At 49.9% G+C, this 23258-nt stretch overlaps 1 protein-coding gene across 1 annotated transcript in view; it reads left to right on the top strand.

Annotated features, from left to right (window-relative positions):
- KLHL29 (kelch like family member 29) overlaps window positions 1–23258 on the top strand; it is a 305494-nt gene that overhangs the window by 21545 nt on the left and 260691 nt on the right. The window lies entirely within an intron of this gene.

The following is a 23258-nucleotide window of genomic DNA, read 5'->3' as shown; positions in this document are numbered from 1 at the left end:
CTCATTGTGTTTTATACGCCATTGCAGAGAAATTTCTTTCTGGCTCCAATTCTGAATCCTTGTAATATCATTTATTTGGGGCATAGAGTCAGCACACCAGCCTCTCCTGCTACAATAGGCAGCTATGGTGGCTCCGATGTGGCTCATGGCACATTCCTCAGACGGGACTTGGGGGATCCTAGCCCTGCCTTGTGGGGAGGGTTGGCAGGGTTGCCATAAAGAATCATTGAGGAGAGTCTGCTTCTCCCTCTCCCTCTGCCCCTCCCCCCAGCTCATTCTCTCTCTCTCTTTCTCTCTGTCAAATAAATAAATAAATAAATAAATAAATAAATAAATAAATTCTTTAAAAAAAAAAAGCAATTGAGAAGCCAGCTCTGGACATTTGTCCTAGATTGATTGGTAGAATTGGCTATTGCTCATATTAGGTTTAATTTTACCCAGATGCACGCTCACGGCTAGACATGCTTGAAGGTGAGGAAGCAGCCAGACACACTTGGCCCACTGTTGAGCCTTGAAGGATGCTCAAGACTTATATTCACCACGCAGACAACCCCTCAAAGTGAGCAAGAGAGGGAGAGGCTGACCAGATACATAACTGTAGTATCTAGGCACTTTGTTCTTAGCAGCTGTGCTGAGCTCACATTACATTGCCATCTTCCCAAATTAAGGCCTCTATCAGTTATGGGGAAGGAAGGATTTCTCCTACCCTGATTCTCCCTAGCATATGGCTGTGATGGGGGCGGAATCTCCCCACGTCCCCACACAGACGGCTTGTGAATGTACCGCCGGTGTGCGTTTCCTCCGTTGGACGAAAGACTCATCTTTTACTCTTTGATTTGTATGCCAGTTTAGGGAGGTTGTTTTTCACCCACTTGAAAATCTTCCTCAGAAGGAATATGTTGCCATCAGCAAGTCCTCTCTGTTGTAACTTGTCTCCTATGAAACCAGACTGTAAGGCAATACATCTTCCCTCAATAAAACCGAAACCCATTATTCATAGTTCAACAAATATCTGAGTGCCGTCTATGTGCCAGGCATTGTGCTGGGTGTGGGAGCTCAGCAGTGAGCAGAGACAGGCCTGCTGGTTTCCCGCAAGGAGCTTACGATCTAGTGGGGGACACATGGTTATCAGAGAGTTCAGACCACGGCCATACTGTGCTGCTATAGGGAGCCTTACCTCATCTGGGATTCAGGGGTTTCAGGTAAGAGTCGACATGAATATTTAAAGGGAGACTGAGCTGGAGTGGGGATGATGCATGGCACACAGAGGACACGGGCGTCCCATAGCCCTGTGTAGGAGAGAGTATGGCCTGTTCAAGGAATGGAGAGAAGGCCGGGGAAGCCGGGGCTGGGAAAGCAGGAGGGAGCATGGTCCCAGAGGAGACCAGAAAATTGGGCAGGGGAAGACCGTGCAGGGATTTGCAGGCCACAGGTAGAATCTTTATCTGGATTGCAAGAGCACTGAGTGACTTGGAGAGTTTAAAATTAGGGGAATGACATTTTGAAGTGATGGCACAGGCCGCCATGCGGGACCTACTGGAGAGTACCAAGGAAGAATATGGGGCACAGTTACAAGGGGATCGCCAGCATCCAGGTGGGATTTGGTGGCAGCAGCTGGGACTGCCATGATGTTGCTCATGGAGGGAGGTAAGTGAGTTTGAGACATTTAAAAGGTGGAGTCAGGGATCCCTGGGTGGCTCAGCGGTTTAGCGCCTACCTTTGACCGAGGCATGATCCTGGAGTCCCAGGATCGAGTCCCACATCGGGCTCCCTGTGTGGAGCCTGCTTCTCCCTCTGCCTGCATCTCTTCCTCTCTCTCTGTGTCTTTCATGAATAAATAAACAAAATCTTTAAAAAAAAATGGTGGAGTCTTCAGGCCTTGGTGGTGGGTTGGCCTTGGGGAAGTAAAGCAGAGGGGTGGCCCGAAATTTCTGACCTGAGGCGTGGCTGGATGGTGGCACTGTCAATGTGGTCTTAGGGAACACTGGAATGCTCAGGGGTACTGGAGAAGATTGAATTTTGTTCAGAACCAGGTGGGAGGGTTCCTGAGATATGGCAGTGGTGGCAGGTAGGCAATTAAATGTCTGGACCTGGCTCTTGCTCAGAGGGGACATACATTTGGAGGAATTGCCCAGGCTGGGTTGAGTAAGAAGGGGCTTAGAGCTAAGGGATAAACCACTGGGCCAGCCAGCTGGACGCAGTCTTCCTGGGACCTCTTGCTGATTCTCACTACTGTTGCTCTGGCTTCCAGAGGTAACATTTTCCTAGGTGTGGAGATTTCCTGTGTGCCCTCTACCACGTGCTGGCTGTGTCAGTGCTAGGGGCAGTGAAAGGGTCACAAGCACATAGAAAGCACACATGTCAACAGTCCTGTCTATAAACTCTTGCTTGCCTTTTGGGCTTATAAGTCCCACGTGTTGGAGTAAGTGTCAGGGTAGTTTGATGGAGCCAGGGTCTGTCCTGTTCCTGCCTCCTCTTTCCTGAGCCTTTCCTTCCTCCTTACAGACCCTCATTTTTGAATGATGGGCCTTAAAATACATTGCCTGATCATTTAGTTGCATGAGGCAAGAACATGAAGTTTGCATCAATTCAAGATCATTTCTATAATTATACATTCAGTGGTTATTTATTGAATACCTACTGTGTGCCAGGCTCAGAAACATGGATAAAAATAGTGAAAAAACATGATTGGGGGTCACGTAGGTGGCTCAGTGGTTGAGCGTCTGCCTTTGGCTCAGATCATGATCCCAGGGTCCTGGGATAGAGCCCCACATCATGGTCCCTGCAAGAGCCTGCTTCTCCCTCTGCCTCTGTCTCTGCCTCTCTCTGTGTGTCTCTCATGAATAAATAAATAAAATCTTTAAAAAACAAACAAACAAACAAAAAACATCATTGGTCATACCCCTCCCAAGGAACTCTCAGTCTAGGAGAAGAGACAAACAGAAGAGATGGGATTATTGTGTTGATGCGACTGTGCTAAAATAGGACATCCCAAGTCCCATGAGGCTGGGCAAGGGAGGAGCCTATTCAGAAGAGTTAGGGGAGGACTAGGGTGAGTGGCATTGTGACATACAGGGCATTGGGGGCAGAAGAAACAAGTAAGATAAGGTATTTGGGGACTGTGAAGTGGTACCCATGCCTGGAGTATACTGTATGTGTGTTGGGGAAATGTGTGTGTGATTGGGATAGACAGGCCCAGGTAACGGGACTAGATCCAGGGAGATGGGGTGTGACATCTATGCTGTCTGGGTGGGCACGTCCAGATAGGGCAGGGTTGTGAGGTTGGCCAGACTTCCTTTTGTTGCATGTGCCAGAGACTTTTTCTCAGCCTCATTCATTCCTGCTGTCAGGAGATGAGAGGAGACAAAAATATCCTGTTTTTTCTTCTTTCATTGAGAAATGAAAGCCTGGACTGGAATCTTAACAGGTGCTGCTGGTTTTGCCTTCTCGACTTCCCAGATGTGAACACAGCAGCTCCTGACATCAGTAGTCTTGGGTAATTTGTTCTGAGGGGCTCCTTGGGCTCTTTTGGCAAAACTAAGGAAGTTAAGTTTCTCTCTGATCACTTAGGCCCTGTGCATGGGCCCACTCTAGTACGTAATAACCTTCTGGAAGAGCCAGAATTTAAGTCATGGATGTTTTCCAACTCACATTCTCATTAGAATGACCTTTAGTTCCCATTAGATCTTAACTCCCAGGCTTCTTAGGAAATGTCATAGGGCTCTGACCTAAGGCAGCTGGGGCTCACTTCCTCCAGCACCTCTGAACAGATCCAAGACTGGGGTACTTTGAGGTCATGGAGTAACCAGCTCACACATGGATCTGCTTGGAGTTTGTCAGTAGTTGAGGAATTTCAGAGAAGGAATAGAGACAAATTCGTGCATTGTTCTGACTTTGGGTCCCATGCAGTGTTCATGATTTCCTTATCAGCTCTTTATTGAATTCCCAATCCTGTTGTCGGTTGTAGGTGTTGAGGGGAGAAGGGGAGGAGAGGAGTCGAGAAGCTTGTTGGCGATCAGGCAGTGAGGTCAGCATCACTGGCCTGTGGACTCACATGCAAAGCTTGTCCCATATATACAAATGGTGCCACACCAGTCAAATCCGAATTGCCTTCCAAGGCTGGAGAGAGACTGCAGGACTGCATCACTGTCTTGAGGGAAGGAGGCTGGCGACCACAAGAGCTGGGATGAGAGAGGGAGTGAAGATCGTGTGGACCAGAAGCATCTGGGAAGGCCTTCCGAGCACCTGGGCCTGGATGACAGAGGTTTGTAGGTTCTTTTGGAAGATAAACCATCCTGCATATGGTGAAGGGAGAAGATGGTGCGTACCAGGCCCAGGCCACAGCATGATCACACGCCCAGGTCTCTTCTGCTCGAGGGCCAAAGGCAATGCTGCAGAGCTCTTCTGGTGGCCGGATGAGGCTGACGCCACCCCCACCCCCACCCCCTCCGCAATGGTCCAAGGATCACGTCCCTGCGCCTCTAGATGCTCCCAGCAGGAGTACCCTTTGACCAACCAAGAAATGGCCGGTGGTGGGCCTGTCAGGGGGAAGACTGGTTGGGGCTGGCTCGGACTTCCTTCTGCTTCTGCCTCTGACTATTTGACTGCTTCCAAATCACCTTTAATGTTGTAAACCACTGCTTGTCACTTTGCCAAATTCCTCTACTCTTACTTAAGCGTGATTCACGCACTGGATGTTTCTGACATTTGAAGATTACTTGGTTCTTTGGGCAATTTTCTTGTTTGCCTTCAAGAAAATGCCTGCAGTTCTCCATTTTATTTGGGAGAAGGTGAAGCCCGGGATGCATATAATGAACTGGTTGAACTACGGAGTGTGGGGCCTGGTGAACTGCGAGGTGTGGCAGAGTGGTACCACTTTCACCACTAAACAGGTCGAGCAGCTCCTTGGCCTCGTGCTGGGGAATCCTTGGTAAGGAAAGATCATCCATCTGCAGAATCACATTGGCACCGACTTGGTCAGATGAGGTCATCTCTGTGCCAAAGCCAGCCAGGGGACCAGCATGGGAAGGTGGCATTCAGGGCCCTCAGTGTGTCCCTAGCCATCCTTCTTCCCTTCCTCATACGTTCGAGGTGAGGATTGGGTGCCCAGCTGTGGGTGAGCCAGCATCAGCCAGAGATAGATTGAATTGGAGGCGGGCTCGGTGAACAGCCAGGTAGTTTCACTTCACAAGTGATCGGAGAAGAGGCTGCTGTTCTCACAGACGCCTGCGAGCCCCTCGGCCCTTCCAGCTGTGGTGTTCCTCGGATGGAGTCCACTCCATTAAAGCACCGGAAAACAGGACTCTTGAAGACGGGAGAAAGGATTAGGGATAATTTCATTTCAGAAGAAAGAGGCTGAGGAGGGACTTAATTGTCTTTGAAGGATGCTCCTGAGGAGCACAGAGATGAGTCGTTCTCCATCTCACCGAGAGAGAGAGAAGACAGAGTGGATCTCGGAGGAGCAAGCAAAGTTGCCAGTTAGCCCCCTGCCTGCAGGGTGTGGGGAGACAGGGCAGGCAGGGTGGGTGGCTCTGGAGGGTCCTGCCGGCAGACGTGTTTGTTCTGGTGATGCTGTGGGGCGAGGTGTTACCTGAGCCTTCCCTTCGAAAGAAAATCCTAAAAAGCAAGGAATTAACAGAGACCATAAGACTGAGAGACCTCAGGAGGCAGAGAGCTCTCCAAGGGCTGGGGGAAACTGGGCAGCAGGAGGGCTGGAGAGATGAGCCCAACTTTTAAATGCAGAAAAGAAGAGGCGAGGAGTGGATAGCAGTATGAATAAAGATGAGAAGTGGGGATATGCTGTCTGCATCCTGCAGATGGGGGTGGTGGGACCATCTTAGCTAAAGTCCAGAGTTCCTGGAGGGAGAGCAGAGCAGAGATGGGATTGGAGAGGTTGGTTTTAAACTTTACCAGGGGGCAGCGGGGACCTACTGGTGATGCTTCAGCAGAGGGTACAACCCACAGCGGGGCTCCGGGTTCTGGTTTCTAACCCCTGGAGGTAGGGAAGTGGAATAGTGCAGTCTCCAGCTCCAGCCTCTGAGTCCCTCCCTGCCCGACACAGACTGGTCTGCAACAAAAGGAGGAAAGGGAGGATGCTGTGTGGTGAGATTTTCATAGAACTAAATATATTCCATGTAAAGTGCCGCCCTTTATTCTAAGATTATGTTCTATCAGTCACCATTCTAAGTAGCAAGCAACAGAAACCAATTTTGGCTAATTGAAGCAGAAAAGGATTTTATTAAAAGGATGTAAGGCAGCCCAGAGCCTCCAGGAGAATAGAGAACCAGGCTCAGAGGCCACACCGCCAGAAAGGACAACCAGTCATGCCCAGACCTGACCCAGCAAGGACCCCACTGCTGCCCCACCAGGCCAGACCCCAGCTTGTGCCACCACCACCACCAGCCTCAGATGGGCGCTGCTCCTGCTCTGACGCTGCACCATCTGCACTTTGGGGCCTCGCTGGTTTCTAACTGACAGTGTGTGTCCAGTTCTGGTTGGTGCAGTGAGGCAGGTTGAGTGTGTCTGCCCTTTCCCAGACACAGAACAAGGGTTCAGGTGTGGCAGACAAACGGAACGACGAGATTTTCTTCCATGTCTCTTTCCTCCTCGAGTGTAGGTGTATGGCTGCGTGTGCCTGTGTGTGTCAGTAACCGTGTTTTTCCTTTTGTGGACTGAAGGTGTTGGTGTTTAAAACATTGTTAATTGGAAAAATATGAAGTTGGCAGCCTATTATTTGTCCCCAAATGTTCGGGAAGTTCAGTTGTCCGTGAAACCCACAAAACTGGGAACCATGGGTTTTGACAATGCACTTAGGCGCCAGACAGCTGGGTCCAAATCCCACACCTGCCACTTACTGGCTGAGGTTTGAGGGAGTGACGTAAAGATTTCTAGGCTCCGTTTTCTTATAGGTACAATAAAGATAATGATCTTCCCTTCTCCTGGTGCTGGAGAGCAGTGACTAAGAAAGCATGGATAAGGTGCATAATCAATGGCCAATAAGGAATTGGTGATATGACTAGGTTGACCTGAACAGCTTTCTAGATGCAGATCCGAAATAACCCAGGACACCTGAGAACCTGCTCTTGTGGCTGCTGGAGGTACACCATCACGGTAATAGGTATCTGGGGACATCCTTAACCCCCCAGGTAGCCTCATTTATTTCTTCTCTGCTCACACCTGGAGGCTGGAAAGAGGCTGTTGTGTCACAGACATTGATGGATCCCAGGTTGAGAAGCACACAGAGCCCCACTACTGCCAACACACCCAGGCAACCCAGGCCTTACCCTGGGGGGTGGGATTTGGTGCCTGTCCCTCCTCCTCAGGCCCTTGTTGGGATGGACAGGACAGGCTGTGTTACCCTCTCCAGCTGCATGCCTCAGTTTCTTCTTTTGGCAAAAGGCCAGTGAGTTGGTGGCAGACCCCAGACTCGAGTCTAGGCTCTAGTCATACAAATGTAGGAGGTGCTTCATGGACTCTCCATCATGGCCTGGAAGGACTGACGTCCTCTTCTGCCCATGAGGCTCATGTCACCCTGTCCTTTGAGTTGTTCCCGGCCCTCAGTAATACCTCATAGATCGGTTGGCTATGCATTTATTGAAACTCTTCCTGAGTTTGCTTTTTTTAATCTACTGTGGTCTGTCAGGAGTCACAAGTATCTCAGTACATTGCCAGCAATATGCATAGTCAGAGTCCTGTCCAGGTTCACTTTTCTCCCCACTCTTGGGGCTCCATTTTTGTTCTTGCTATACATATTCTTAAGCAATGTTCTGGACTCCCCAAAATAATGGTTCCTAAATACATATCTTCAGCACAGCTCCTATGGCTGGCCGGGAGGTCCATGAAACCAGCCCTGTGAGGGTCATCTGCTCTGGACATCTCTATTACCACCCTCGGACCACAGCCCCTCTGGTCTTTGTGGCCACGGCCCCAGCCTGGGACAGAGTGGGGACGGGCTCTGTTAGGACCCCCTTGGGAAGACGCATCCCACACCTGGTGCTCCCCAGTTGGGCCCTGGGGCACATCCTTCCTACAAGTCACCCATGGCCCTGTGGAAGGACCCGGGAAGCTCCGAGGTGGGCCAGCAGATGCGGTGCTTCCGTTTGGAAATGTTAGATTTCAGCATGATTTAGTGCCCTGGCATTTCTGAGCTAGTTTACAGTAATCAAGCATTTGTTACTATTCACTTTCTCCTCCACGGACTGTTGCTGACACAGGAACTTTCTTTGTTGATTAGATTTTAGCCTGTGCTAAACAGGAACCAGTGTGGGGTACTGGGGATGGCTGAACTCCGGGAACTACTTTCACACCTTCGGCGGACACCTGTGCTGTCGCTTACTGACTGTGTTAGCAGCGGCTCCTCTGCCTCTCAGCCTGTGAAATAAGGCTAACCATACCTTCCTTTTCAGTGCTCTTACAAAGATCACAAGAGAAAGAATACAAAGCACTGTGCTCGATTCATAGTATGTGCTTAATAAACACTTACCCCTTCGAATTGTCCCGTAGAATCCATGCTAAGCTGGCTCGTTGGAACGTGTATTTCCCAGTGTGCCTGATGATAACTTTCCACGGTAAAGGAGGAGAGAGGAGTGGGTCCCTTTTCTAAGGTTGAAAGACTACTGTTTTGCCTCCTTCCCTGCCACATTACACATCAGTATTTTTAGAACCTGGCACCGTAGGCTTACAAATCCTAGTAAATTGTCCTCCGAACCAAATTACAATGGGTGGAGTCAGAAACGAGGCTTCTAGATTCCCAGGCCAGTGTTACCCACAAAGAAGAGATTCCATGAAGTGTAATGTGTGACTTGAAATTGTGAATTCTGCCTATCCTGGCCTCATCCTTGAACCACCTCGGAACAAGCTCTCTTCCTTTCTTCTGGCTTTCTCTTTTTCTGCTGCGTCTGGAGCAAGGGAAGGCCAAGGCCAGGCGAAAACCCCTGACCTTCCAGGTGCTTCCCTTGGCACAGGCCCCGGCTGGTGTGCTTGCCCACACTGTCTGGGGAAGCCCAGCCTCGGCCTGTAGCTGGATCGTTGGCACCAGTATGACCATGTGGCATCAGCACCCCCACCCCCACCCCCGGCCCTGTTGCACTGTGCATGATGGGAGCCAAGAAGCCAGCTCTGGGTATGGGAGTAAGGGGGCTGGCAGTGTCCCAGGCGGGCCCCCTGAGGCTGTTCTTCCTGTGGCTCTGGGGAATGGCCCAGCGCTGGGACTCCTTAGAGCACACAGCTGATTTATGTCCTTTTAATCACTGTGGACTTGGACGTTTTATGTTATTTTCAGGGAGTCTTCTCCATCTCATTCTAAAAATATGTCTTCATTCCATTCAGGATAGATTTTTAATTGCCCTTTCCCTGAAAAAATGTTGAGCAAAATTAGTCTTCAGGATACGAATGGCTTTAATGAGGAGCTTTCGGTTCGGTGCCCAAGGCGGCGCATTTGAGCAGAGTTGAGGTGGTCCCCCTGGTCGGGCTGCACTTTGGGAGGCAGCCAGCTTTTGCATGTTGACGTTTTCTTATTCAGAATGTTCTCATACTGGCTCATGAGTCTTCCATGGGGAGGAAAGGATTTGAGGCCTGTCCGTTATTCCAGGATTGGGTTCCTCATCCCGGCTGGCTCTTGACGGGCTGGGCAACTTTCCACAGCTCCCTTCTCTGTGAGCCTCAGGGGCCTTATATAAAACAGGTCACAGAGGCTAGATCAGCACTTTCCCCTTTTGTTCACCTCATGGAACACGGGCAGAAGAAAATATTTTTCCACACGCAGAGATTCAGGCTACTCTTGGTGACCTGTATGGCAGCACAGGAGCACAGGTTAGCCATTGCCTTGGCTTACCATTGGGATGCTCTGGGCCAGACAACTATGTCCCCTCCTGTCTGCTCCCGCCCACTGACCCTCATGGACTCCCCCACACTCTATGAAATGAAAGCCAACTGAGCCATTCGGACCTGTCCAGGATTGGAACTCACCCAGCATTTTGGTTGCCCCTCAACACCTGGTATCCTGCCTTCCTTGCTCCCCCCAAACTGTGTTACAGCTATCTCTCCCCCTTCTGGCTACGAGGATCAGAGGCTCACTTAGGCGAGTCAGAATCCCACAGGAAGTCAAGACTGGCTGGCTCCAAGGACCAGATCATCCGTTGGCATCCTCCCTGCCACCAAGAGGGCATTCATGTGCCTTCATCCCAGGCTCTGCCCAGAGAGTGACTGCTACCCTCTGAGTGCCCACCTTGCCTTTCCGATCTTGGTTTCCTTCCTGCAATCTGCTGATGCATCATGGGTGTTTTCTGGTGAGAATGCCACAGGATGGGGGTCCAATGGGCTTTGCTAGTTGGGCAGAGCAGTTTGTGCCTGGGCATCTCCATAGAGAGCCTGTTGGACTGTGTATTGACTGCCTTTCGGTCACTGCCATCTAGAGTCCTGTCTGTGTCCACCTGTTCCTCCAGGAACGGCTTCTGGGGCCAAATACCCCAGCAGGGTGGAGCAGGTTCCATGGGTGGCATGTATAGAATTCCTGCTCTGGCCATCTGCCCACCTAAACCGTAGCCAGCCTTCACATCCCCGCATGGACCCCAGGCCTTATGAAGCCCATCAGTTCCTCATTCTCTTCTAGTCCTCGACAAAGACCATGCAGAGGCTGGACCAGGCCCTGATATGGGGGCTTTCATTAGCGTTCCCTCACCTAATCCAGCCCTCACAGTACTTCCCTTTGGGAATTAGGTAGCCCTGTGTTCCCCCACTGCAGAGAGGGAAACAGGCTCTGAAAAGTTCAATGCCTCCCTCTGTGGGGCAGCCGAGGTGCGAGTCCACCCCAGGACCCTTGGCCAATGTTCTTTCCATCCTATCCCAGAGCCTCTGAACTCCTAGAAACCTTGATGTCTGTTGTATACCAGACAACTGTTGGGGCCTGTAGTTTGCCATCTTTTGGGGTGGCCTGCATTGTGGTGATCTCTGCTTGGTCCACTGCTGAAGGCACATTTGCTTCTCTCCCAATTAAACAGTTGGTCGGCACAGGGAGGGCAGGTAAACCGAGGTCAGATTCTCGTCATTCCAAAAAAAAAAAAAAAAAAAAGATTCTCGTCATTCACCACCTCTCTTCTTGACCTCTGCCTAAACTGCCTTCTCCTTGGGGGAGGAAGTGAAGGGTTCCTGGTCCAAAGTACATTCTGCTTGCCCTGAGTGTTAGGAAGAAAGTTCTAGAAGAGTGTGAATGTGTGTGTCTCTATATAGCGACGCCTATCTCTGTGTGAGTCTGTGCGTGTCTGTAAGCATGGCAGTATGTGTGTTTGTGTGTCTCTGTGTTTCTCTGTATATGAATGTGTCTATCTGTGTTTCTCTATGGCTGTGTGTCTGTAAGGATGTGTCAGTATCTGGTGTCTGTGTGTGTCTCTGCATCTGTGTGTGTGGTATATCTCTGTGTGTATATTTCTGTGTCTGTTGTGTGTGTTGTGTGTATCTTTGTGTCTGTGTTGTATGTGGTATATGTCTCTGTGTCTGTGTGTGTTATGTGTGTCTCTTCCTTTGTGTCTATATGTTTGTCTGCCTCTCTCTGTGTTGTATGTATGTGTGTTGTGTGTCTGTGTCTTTGTGTGCTTCTGTGTCTGTGTATGTCTCTCTCTGTGTTGCGTCTCTCCATGTCTCTGTTTCTGTGTATGGTGTGTTTGTGTATGTCTCTGTATGTGTCTGTGTTGTGCGTGCATGTATGTGTGTCTCTGTGTTGTGTGTGTGGGGTCTGTGTATGTCTGTGTATTGTGTATGTGTGTATTGTGTGTATGTCTCTGTGTTGTATGTATTGTGTGTGTGTCTGCGTCTGTGTGCGTGTGTTGTGTGTGTGTGGTCTGTGCACGTCTCTCTGTGTCTGTGTGTTTCTGTATGTGTCTGTGTGTCTGTGTGTGTATGCACGTGCCCGCGGGTAGGCAGGCAGCAGGCAGGGGTGCCCCTGGAGGCCCTGACACGTGTCGCCTGCTCCCTCCCGCAGGCCCCTGGTTCCCGCTCAGCGCCAAGCCTGCGAGGGATCCAGGCACTCGCCCACACTCCGTCGGTAAAATGCCAACAAGCCATTTATGTCCCTGTTTCTTAGAAAATGAAAAACTCAAGTCATTCAACAAAAGCAGCCCATGAATGGGTGCTGAGGTTTTTCTTCCAGGACGCGGGGGGCTGGCCTCGGGGACCTGGAGGCTGGGCCAGAGGCCGCCGTGGCCTGGGGCTCGTGGGGCTCGCTCAGCAATGAGGGGGTGTCGCTCTCCCCAGGACCAGGCCGCACCCGCTGAGCGGGGTTGGGGAGGACCAGGGAGCTCCCCCCTGAATCAAGCCACGCGTGGGAGGAGGACCCCACGCCCGAGCCCGGGGTGTCTGAGGTTGCTCTGGGAGGTGTGTCTGGGGGAGCCGCAGGCCCAGCCGAGGTGGAGCTTTTGGCTGGCTTCCACAGGTGTTCCCCCAGAAGCTGCGTCGGGAGAAGTGGTTTTCGCCCACCTGCTCATTGTTTCTCTTCTCTCTGGGAATGTGAAAGCCCCTGTGACTCCCCTTAACTACGGGGCTGGGTGGGCCTGTTCTGGGGCCTGCTGTCCAGGTGGTGTGTGCTGAGCGAGGAGCCTCACCTCAGTCCCCTGGGGGCCTCCAGGACTCCTGCCCCGCTGGCTGTGCTCCGGGGCTCTGTTGGCCCTTGCATTCAATCCTCTTTGAGAATTTCTTAAGCAGCTGCAGAGTCACTGCTTTTTCCTCTCAAATTCCCAAGCAGCTTAAAGAAGGAGTCTAGACGCCTGTTCCCCTGAAGGAGAATGGCGTCAGGGATTTCTGGAGGGTTTGATTCCCCCACAGCTTGGTGGGTCTATTACTGGCAGTGGGGTCAGTCAGGAGAGGCCTTGCCTGGGACAGGGAGGGGGAGCTCATGGGAACCTCATCCAACTTTTCACTAATCGGCGTGTGGTGCACGGGGAGTGTCAGGTTGGAACATCTCTACCTCCTGGGTAGTGGCTTGTGTTCAGAGGCACCCCCTGAGCTCTTTCTCCAGCCTGGAATATCCTAGGCAGGTAACCCAAGCCGCCTAGGCTCCCCCCTCCTATATGGCCCCAGTCTATAGCAGTGATGCACAGAAAACAACAGCACATCTCTCTCCTGAAGAATCATGGGAGCTTGGTTACAGGCTTCCTCAGAAGGGTTGCCAGGGATCCCACATATCACATCCCCAAGATGCATTCCCCAAGTCTCCTGGAGCCTCTTACCTCCTGCAAGTTTCCTGGTCTAGACCACCGCTCAGATCTCTCCCCTCCCACTCACCGTATATAGTGCCTTTACTGATGTGACCCTCATGCTACACTCACCTCCTTCCCAGCCCTCCACCCTTCCCACCCCCACAGGCCTGACTTGCTGGCCCTTCCACGCACAGCTCCCTACAGGACAGGCTGTATCTTCTGGTAATAAAAGCACCGCCCACCTATCTTTTTCCAGCCCAAAATGGGTAGAGCCAAGAGACTTCTAGAATGAATGCTTGGGGCTTGTCATTGTTAAACGTGGTAAATGCATTTGTTTCAAATTACATATTTTAAAAGCCAGTAAATGGTTATTTACATAGTTTTCCCTAAAATGGAGCTTCGAGACCTCTGAGCGTGTGTGTGCATGTGCGTGAGTGTGCATGCACGCACAGTGTGTGTGTGTCACATGAAAATGTGCCTGGCGGGGACCAGGCAGCTGTGTTCATTACTCTGTCACCGATCGGTTTATCAATTTGGTTCACTTTGACTGCTATATACTTTTAAATATTTTTTATTATTTGTCATATATGGTTTCATTTATAGCCAAAGTGGATCTCTTTGGTTATAAAAAGTGACAAAGACAGGAAACATAAAGAACATTTATGTCGAACCTCCCCAAGCTAATGAGGAGTCGAAGAATGATAATTCTGCAAATTTGCCTCAAAGGCATTTTTTCTAGATACATAAGTTGTGCTCATCTGATCCGAGTTCTTATTTAGGTCATCTAACTGTCTTCAGTACATTAAATGAGAGGAAGAGAGAAGGAAATTGGTGGGGGGGGGGGGGGGGTGGAGGGCGGGTACAGAAAACACAGAGATAATTTCACTAGCTTGTCTTTTCATTGATTGGAAAAAATTATTGCCAGCAATGTGTTATTTTGAAGAACTTACAGCTCTGTCTGAATCCTGCTTTACCTTATCATTTAGATAGCATGAACATCACAAAAATAATGCAGTTGATTTTTCTTAAGCTCAAAATGCAAGAATTCTAAAGATCAGGTCACCGCAACAGTTTCTATCTATTTCTGAAGCTGATGCACATAATTAAGTTTCAATTATGTTTTAAATATATGTTGGTCCCAGAACCAAAATGTCGTTTTTTATTTGTCAACAAATCAGTCTTGCCTTCCACAACTAATTTAAAGGAAATGAAATGTTGTGTATAACTTGTTAAATGGGAAAATGCTGAAATGTGTCCTTATATATAATGGACGTTATTAAAAATCATCTTTTAATGTTCATTTAATATAATCTTTGAATAATATACGCATATAAAATATTTAACTAAAAGTCTTTTTTACTGTAAGCCATGCAAAAATGATAAAATGATTTTTTTTAATTGTAGGGAGTTTGTGAAATTACAGATTACTGTGAACGGAGTTCATTAGTCAAAAACAGGATTGGAAATGGCTGATCTAGAGGCATAAAACCCAGGAGCTCCCGGCAGGGAGGACGAGCCAGGGATGAGAGGCCAGCTGCGGGCCATGAGGCTGGGGAGGGACCAGCCCTGTGAGGTATGGAGTATGCAGTTTCTCCTGAGTTTTGACAAATGCCTGCCCACTTTGCACCTGCCCGGGCCCAGAGCCTGACCCCACTGCAAATGCCAAAAGCTAGCCAGAGGCCAGGGCACTTTTCAGTGTTGACTTTACCTCTTCTCTCCTGAAACTAAGTCTCATAGTGAAAAGTGCATTCTTCAAAGAGGAAAACCCCAGGCAGGCAGCAGGACCAAGCCCCATTTCTGTAGCCACTGATGAAGTGTGTCTCCCCAACAGCAACCCCAAAAGGTGCATCCTGAGGCTAATCCCCAGTTAAGCTGCTTTGCCAGCTTGCCTTAGATTAGACCAGGTGGACAGGAGGCAGGCGACGTCATTTCCAAGAACTGGCTGTCACATGACTTGGCGCAGGACATTTGCAGCCTGGCAGGATTCGCACCATTTGTGAGAGCTGGAAGGACCCCGGGGCCCCGGTCATCGAAGCCAGCTCTCTTTTTGTATAGTGGAAAAGACAGGAGTCCAGAGGTGGGAAGAGCTAGCCCAGGGCCTTGTGGTGGCCCAAGAGGGTCTCCTGTGTGCAGGGAATCTTCAAGAGTATGTGCCATGTAGAAGGTACCAATCACAGGATGGTAGTGCCCTTCCTGTTCCCTGGGAGATGGCCTCGGGCTCATGGCAAGAGGCTCTCGAGGGAGGGGCGGTTGGGCTGGGGAGGAGGGGATGTTCAGGAGAGAGGATTCACCTCGGGAACAGCAGAGACCATTTCACTGTGGTCTGGCTCTGTAGGTATTTTGTGACCCATCCTGCGGGGACATTTATTTGTATCTATTCCAGTTGGTTGACCTGCCACAGCCCATCCTCAAATGTATCAATCCAAGGTACTATTATTTATAGAATCATTGACTCTCAGGCTCCCCAAGGGCTCCCTTGGCAAGTGACTTCCCAGCCGCTGCTGGTCTTGTCCGGGGGCAGGAGCGTGCTGCCCACACGGCTGTCCGTTCCTTCAGACGAAGCCTCCTCTGCTAGCTTGTCCACTCTGGTTTCTGGTCTCTCTACACCCCCTGGGGTCACTCAGAGCACACCTGGCCCCCATGCCACAGGACACATCCTTTCAGATGTGCACAGAGATGAGACCCTCCCCGATGCTGCAAATAACCACCAAGCCAGCAACAACCTCTCCTTCTCCTGCTCTTCACTCAGATTCTTCATGACCTCTTAGCATCCTGGTCACCTGTCACTTTGTGGGCAATAGTATATCCGCATCCTACAGAAAGCATGGCCCGAGAACCAAATGCAGTGCTTGGAGTGATAACCAGGACAGAAAAGGGCAGAGATGCCAGCTCTTTGTGCCAGGATCTCGATGAACAGCTGGGCCTAGTTACAGCTGACAGCTCTTCTCGAAGCTTCTGTGTTCCAGTGGGGGCGATGCAGCTTGGCATGGGGGTGAGGTGCACGTGAGGGGCAGTAGAATCTAACCTCTGAAAGGACTGTGTGTGTTGTCCAGAAAGAATATTACTTTCCAAGGCCTGTTTCTGTTCTAACCAGAGAAGTAATGTCACCCTTTTACAGGGAGACACAGACTTGGGGTGTTAAGTGATTTATCTAATGATACCCAGGCCTCTTGATTAGGTACCTCAAGGGCCAGGTGACTGCTGGAGGGGCCTCTGAAGGTCCCTACTCTTTCCCAAACTCAAGGACCTAGCTGGAGCTCAGGGTCCCCTGAAATTTCACAAAAAGGTGTCAGCTAATTACACAGCAGGCTAATCATGAGAGAGCCTCTTCTACGAAGGGCGTCACGTCCTGTTGAACATTCTGGGCCAGATACTTTGACGGTTTTCTATATTTACACCAAAATGGAGGCAAATGTCACAATATGGCTTCTCACAGGAAATGAATGAATCTGTCAAAAATTACTCTTTACTGGGTAACTTCTTTAACCTGGGCTGCCAGGAAGTCTCTGGTAAGGGGAAACTGCTCTGGATGATGTATCCCGATGAAAAATTGGTATTGGCGGGAATACCATTTTTTCAACTTGTAGGCATTCATGATAACTTTGTGTTCTGTGTGAGGCATGGGTGGGGGTTGGCATGTCCCTTATGTCCACATGCATGTTTATGAGCTTGTAACCTTCTGTGGCAGCATTCCATCATCACAGCAAAATTGCAGCCTGTCAGCGCCTGTGGACAGTCACGTTAAAAATGGCTTTGAGGGAGAGATGGCTCATGCGGTCAGGCATTTTGGTGTCACACTCAATTGGCTAAACATAGTCATTTTGGGTTCTATTATTGACTAATTTGGGTAATTCACCTACTGGGAAATATTTAAAGATAAAAACGTAAAATCCTGTTGGTTCACACGTGAGGTCTTTGATGTCAGTTTTGTGACATATTTTTAAACACTGGAAGCTGTTCTGCAGGAATAGTCTGGCGTGTTGTAGTTAAGTAAAACAATGTTGGAAGCCCATCAGCTGTCCACCTGCCCATCTTCCTGTGCTCATGGAGGCTCCTATCAGGGCAGCTATTTTATACCTGGGCGGTTCCAGTTTAATAGAGAATGCCATTAACAAGCGTGCCCGAGTGCGTCCCTGTCTGGAGCCTTGATTAGCCATCAGCATGCTCGCAGGCTCATTTCTTGATTGGTGTTGAAATGTGTCACACCCCGATGGAGCGTTGCAGGCCGTCGCCGCTGATGGATTAATGACAAAGCACCTGCCGCTCGGCCTCCCCCATGACAGCAGCTATCCAGAGGAAGGAGTTTTTGGCTGTGTCTGCAGGAGGCCTTGGCATGGTGAGGTGCACAGCGTCTGGGGGAGTCTGCGTGGGCAGAAGTGGCAAGGAACAAGTCGCTCTGGGACGGGTTGTTGCATCTTTCTCTGTCCCTTGCATGTGAGCTTTGGGACTTGAGGCCCATGCTGCTCTAGAAATGTTTTTGAGGTGTTTAGGGTCTGACATGGGCAGAGGATTTTTCTGGTTTTACCCAATGTCCATCCGATTTTCCTTGGATTCGATGATCACTTCAGCCTGTCTTATGTTTTGAGGGGTACGTGCATCTCATCTCCTCTTATGTCCCCACACCAACAATGACCACACACCTGCTGTGTGTAACTGCCATCGCCAGAGCGCATCTGGGTTATAATTGTCCTGGGTTCAAGAAGGGCAATCTGCTCTGCCTCCCACACCCCTCACACATATTATGTTACGTTACCTGGGCTGAGATCTGTACTCAGTGTAAGCAAGAATGTATGGCTGAATTAGGAAGAAGGGTCCCCTCTTACACCCAATCCCAGGAGCCCAGCATACTCTGAAGAGTTCACAAGATGCAAGGCATGGTCTGAGGGCTTTGGCTCCCCCGACGGAACCAGCAAAGCTTCCACAAATGCTTCAGTATTCACTTCCCGGATACCCCACTTTCCCATCAAGGCACCTTTCCAGGTAATACATGGAAAGTTCTGTGCTCCCCCTCCGAGCCCAGGCTTGAGTCTCTCCCTGACTCTGCTGTTCACTCAAGGTATTGAACTCTGCTGTTCACTCAAGAACTTGCTTGGGCAAGTTCTTCTCTTCGGGCCTCAGCTTCCACATATGCACAACAAGGGGGCTTGGAACAAATGACCAACTCATTGAGTTAACGGTTGTGGACATTTACCACTCACCAACTTAAGCCTGCACTTGGGCACATGTATGCATATACACACACCCAGCTGGATCCTGGTCCCTCACTGATGAGCTCAAGATCTATCCTCTCCACGTGAGCCCAGGGAATGGTGGCTGCTGGTGTTTGAGGCCCGCCCACCCCCCCCACCCCCACCCCCCCGTCCCAAGTCTTGGGAGAGGCTGTAGCATGCAGCCGAGGTGTGCTCCTCACCCTGCAAACCGCCATCCAGTCCTGAAGACTCCAAATGTGGACTCTTACTGCACAATGTCAGTGGGGTTTTTTGCTTTGCTAGTATCATAACTGCCCCCATGAACAGCTTAGGAAATAGAGATGAGGAGAAAGGAATCAGCAGCCACCCATCGCCATCACTTTGTTAAGCTTCCTTCTCATGATTTTTCCCATGTGAATTTTATCATTGTTTTACGTGTGCTGTTATCCTAGCCACTTTATATATATTAACCATGTGCATCTTTGCATCAGTCCTTCTGGGAAGGAATTAACAGACCCCATTTTAGAGAAGGGAAAACTGACTGGAGGTTGAGTGGATTGCAGAGGAGACCCAGTGGCTAGGGCTGGGATTCGAACCCTGGCCTTCTGATCCCAGAATTTTCCTGCCTTCCACTAGTGCGCTGGTTCTCAAACATCACCTATATGAGAATCACCTGGAAGACTTGTAAGACTGCAGATCAGTAGATTCACCTCGAGAGTTTGGGACTCAGTAGGTCTGAGCCTGAGATTCTGCTGCTAACAGACTCCCAAGTGATGCTGGCCTACTTTGAGAACCACTGTAACTGCTCTACACTTCTTCCTTGCATAGACCTAGCTCCTGATTTCCCTCCTGATTCAGAAGGCATCACCCTCTGTGGCTGTTCAGCTTTGCAAACATCACTTTCTGGGGCTGCATGGTAGGGTGTATGTTCTTAAAAAGAAACCTATTGAGCCCTGGAAACCCTTCCTCCCCCAGTTATGTCCCTCCCCTGAGAAGGGCTCTTGGGGCCCTCGGGCTGGTCCAGAGTGACAGTACCTTGGATCAATCAGTGTCTGAGGCCATTTCCAGTTTGTAAATCTGACCCATTCTTCAAAGCACAATTCAGCTTTCACCTCCACCAGGAAGACCACCCTGCCTATACCATTCCCCTATGGGGAATCTCTTCCTTGCTGAGAACAGTAACAGGGGCACTGCTCTAGTTGATGGGCCTCCTTTAGAGCCTGGGGATGAATTTTGTCTCTTCTAAAGAGGGACCCTCAAATCCCAGAGCCACAGACCATCAGCCCTGCAGGGCCCTTGGAGGATGTTTGGTCTGGCCTCCTACTTGTATAGATGATAAAACTGAAGCCCAGAGCTCTGGCAAAGAGAATTGTCCCTGGTCACGCACAGCACTGTCCCTATAAAATTTCATTTTGAATTAATTCACGAGAACTATAGATTGGTTTTTTGACCTTACCACTGATTTATAATTACCGCTTAAAATGCCTTGCTAGCTACGGCTACACCAAAAGCTTTCAGACTTGAGACAGAATGGGTATAGCATCTATCCCTCCCTCCTTGCATGCAGCCTGGGGATGCTTCTGGAGCCACTGCCACAGTATTGTCCGAAGGCTTTCTAGCACCTGTGTGGGCAGCTGCTGGAGAAGGCATCAGATTTTGGATCCTCTTCCAAGCATTTCCAAGGGGTCTGCTGGAGCCAGTGCCCCCTTGGCTCTTCTGACTCCCCAGGGGCTAGAGCTGAGTTTACAGGTGTCCAGAGTTTGCAGATGGGTCCTTTATGCAAACGTGTGTGTGTGATCTGTGTGCAGAGCCCAGGGTGGAAGGCAGCAATGGGGTGAATAATGTGGAAGAGAGCCACAGCTGGTCTTTCTCTGTGGGAGGGAAATATGCCTGGAGGCTTCTGTTTTTATTATCTAACAAGTGTATTTTCTCTGAAGCAGGCTCAAAATGGGGTGAGAATAATTATTCCCTGCAGCCCCACCTCTGCCTCCCCCCCCCCCCCCCCCGCCTGCCCCGGGGGACCATGATGACAGGCTCCTGGCCGGTCTGGCTCCCTCAGCCCCTCCAGCAGTAGCTCCTTCTCGGTGGCTGCCGTGAATACGGATGGCAGAAGATTATTCTTCATTTCAAATCCACCCTTATTTCTTTCTTATTACAAAAGCAATATATGTTCATTATTTAAAAATCAAAAAATATGAGCCAAAAAAGAAGTGTATGAAAATACCTCATTATACCACCTACCCCAAAGATAACAGTCTAAAACTATAGGTATCGATTCCAGATGATCTTTTCTCTTTTCCCTCATTCCCTCTTTCATTTAAGATTTTTATGTACATATAAACATGGTATTTAGTGTTACAGGTTTTCTTGGTTGTTTTTTTTTTTTACCATAAATGAAATCATGCTTATGCATATCATAACCTGCTTTTTTCACTTAGAGTATCTTGGGCACCTTTCCATGTCAATGCTTGGAATATCTAACTCATCCTTGTTAAACAGCATTCAATAATTCATAATGCTGAAGCATTGATTTATGCAATCCTCTTTTGTTGGCTATTTAAATTATTTTCAAACTTTCCTGGTGAACAACACACACATCTTTGTGTACCGCCCAGTTACCTGGTTAGTTCATGGGCTATTGTTTCAAATGGTGAAGCTTATTTATTCATCCATTCAAACAGATATTTACCAAACTCCTGCTAGGGGTAGCCTGCCGTGGTGCCACACGCTGGGACAACAGTAATGCACCGGGTGACAAGGTCCCTATCTTTGCACTTCCAGAAAGGGGACATGGTTCGTAAACAAGCAACAAGCAAATTTAAAAAATCAGTGCAGCTTGTGGGAACTGCTGTACAAAACCAACAAGGCGACGTGATAGGGGGATTGAGGGAGGAGGCGGGGCAGCGAGCGTGGACGGGAGGTCAGAGGAAGCCTCTCTGAGGAGGCTGCTTGAACGAGACCTGCAAGAGAAGAAGCCAGGGCTGAGCCAGATGAGGCAGGAGGGGCTGACGTGGCTGAGGAATGGGAAGGAGGCAGAACACAGGAGGCCGGGGGACACGTGGCCTAAGATGAGAGACTGGAGACATGTGAGGCCTGGGACCCCATGGGCTGGGGTGACCATGTCAGTTTCATTCCAGGAACAGTGTGACATGACCATGGTGGGGGGTGAAGGGACAGGAAAGGCATGGAGAGTTATTCGGAACTAGAACCTACAGGATGTCGAGGTGGGCCTGGGGGGATGGGGCAGGGAAAGAGAAGAATCAAAGGAGACCTCTGGGTTCATCCCAGGAGCCTGGTTCTGCCTCTGCTGATTTCCCAAGCGAATGCCCTGAGTTGTCCCCGTGATGGCAAGGGAAAGCCTCCCACCCGCTGGCCCACACTCACAGCAGGGAGAATGCCCTCTGGTCAGCCCATATTTGCATCTTTTGCAGGGTCCCTCTAAGCCCCTCCAAGGATGGACATCTTATGCTAGTCCTGAGTCTCCAACAGCAAAAGGGTTAGCTCTATGACAAGGAAACCCTACAAAGCATGTACTGAAATCCCTTTACAAAGTTGCCAGGGCACCTGAGTTATGAGAGCTAGAGACCCATTAGGATGTTGCTGGGATCCTGTTGTTCCAAGACTTTGCTGCACAGCCGGCCCTAGGAGGGAGCATGGGGTCGGGTAGGGTGGGGGGCAAAGCAGTGGTCAGAGGCCACTTGCAGTGCTGTCCAGGTGCTCTGGCTACCTGGGGGATCTAGGACTGGGAATAACCTGCATCCCATGCAGTAGCTGGAAGGAGAAGGGTGCCCATAGGAGGCACATCACAGAGGCAGGCAGATTCCCAATCTGATTTCACAAAGTAATAATGGTATCTTTTTAAAAGATGAAAAAATGCAACTGTTGCACAGTAAAGTGCCCTCCCTCTTGGAGGGGGTATGTGTGGTGGGGTGGGTGTGAGTGTATAGTCCTTAAAAACAAAGCTAGGCCATGGGTCATGGTCCAAAGCCAGGAACTCTTTGCTTTGACAAGGCAAAAAGGATGGTTTTGTTCCATGGGACAGAGGCCTTGTTGAAACCCTCCACTCGGGTAAGGGCACCAATCAAGAATACAACCCTAATTGAAACTTCATTCATAACATATAGTTCCAGAGTGGGCTGAAGTTCTCCTGATTTCATGCTTGGGCCTTTTAGACAGAAAGGAAGAAAGAAAGAAATGGAGAGATTTGAGATTCCTCCCCCCAGGCCATTTCTGGTGAACCAGTTACTGGGGTTTTATACACATTTTTACAAAAGGACAAATATGTGGGTCAGATGAAGTAGCTTTGCAGGGGGCTGGGTTTTGACATGCTGTAAATAGTTGACCATAATGGGGCGAGACTAGCTACGCTGAGCTATTACTGTGATTAAATCCTCAACCTCCTCAGGGCCCATTGGCTACCGGTCCAGCTGTGAGCTGCACACAAACACTCTGTCATCATGTGGTCTGGCACCCTGTGCCTGCCAAGGCCTGGGGCAGGGGTAGTGAGTGTCCCTGGACGTGGGCTGAAGGAGGATCTGGGAAGCAGAGAGGAGGCATGGGCTGGTGCTGGCTGAAGGAACTAGTGGTCTTGCCATAGAAAACCCCACCCCCTGCCTTCCCATCATCCCATAGCTTGATACCCTGGGGGCTAGTGTGAGGCAGAAGCTGAGTGTGGTGGAGGGGTGGAGAGGCCATGATTCATTCACTAGGAAAGGCACCCTAAAAGTGGCAGCATTTCAGTGCGGCCTTTGGAATGGGGCATGTCAGCAGCTATGGTGAGACCACCGGTGAGGTGCGTTCTGGGTAGTGGGAGCTGCATGCCCAATGGCATAGGGGTGTGAAAATGCGGTGTGAACACTTGAAGGCACAAAATGCAGTGTTG

The sequence above is a fragment of the Vulpes vulpes genome, chromosome 8 (genome assembly GCF_048418805.1).
Source record: "Vulpes vulpes isolate BD-2025 chromosome 8, VulVul3, whole genome shotgun sequence".
Classification (NCBI taxonomy): domain Eukaryota; kingdom Metazoa; phylum Chordata; class Mammalia; order Carnivora; family Canidae; genus Vulpes; species Vulpes vulpes.
The sequence above is the reverse complement of the archived record's forward strand: the minus strand, read 5'-3'. Positions and strand labels throughout refer to the sequence as shown.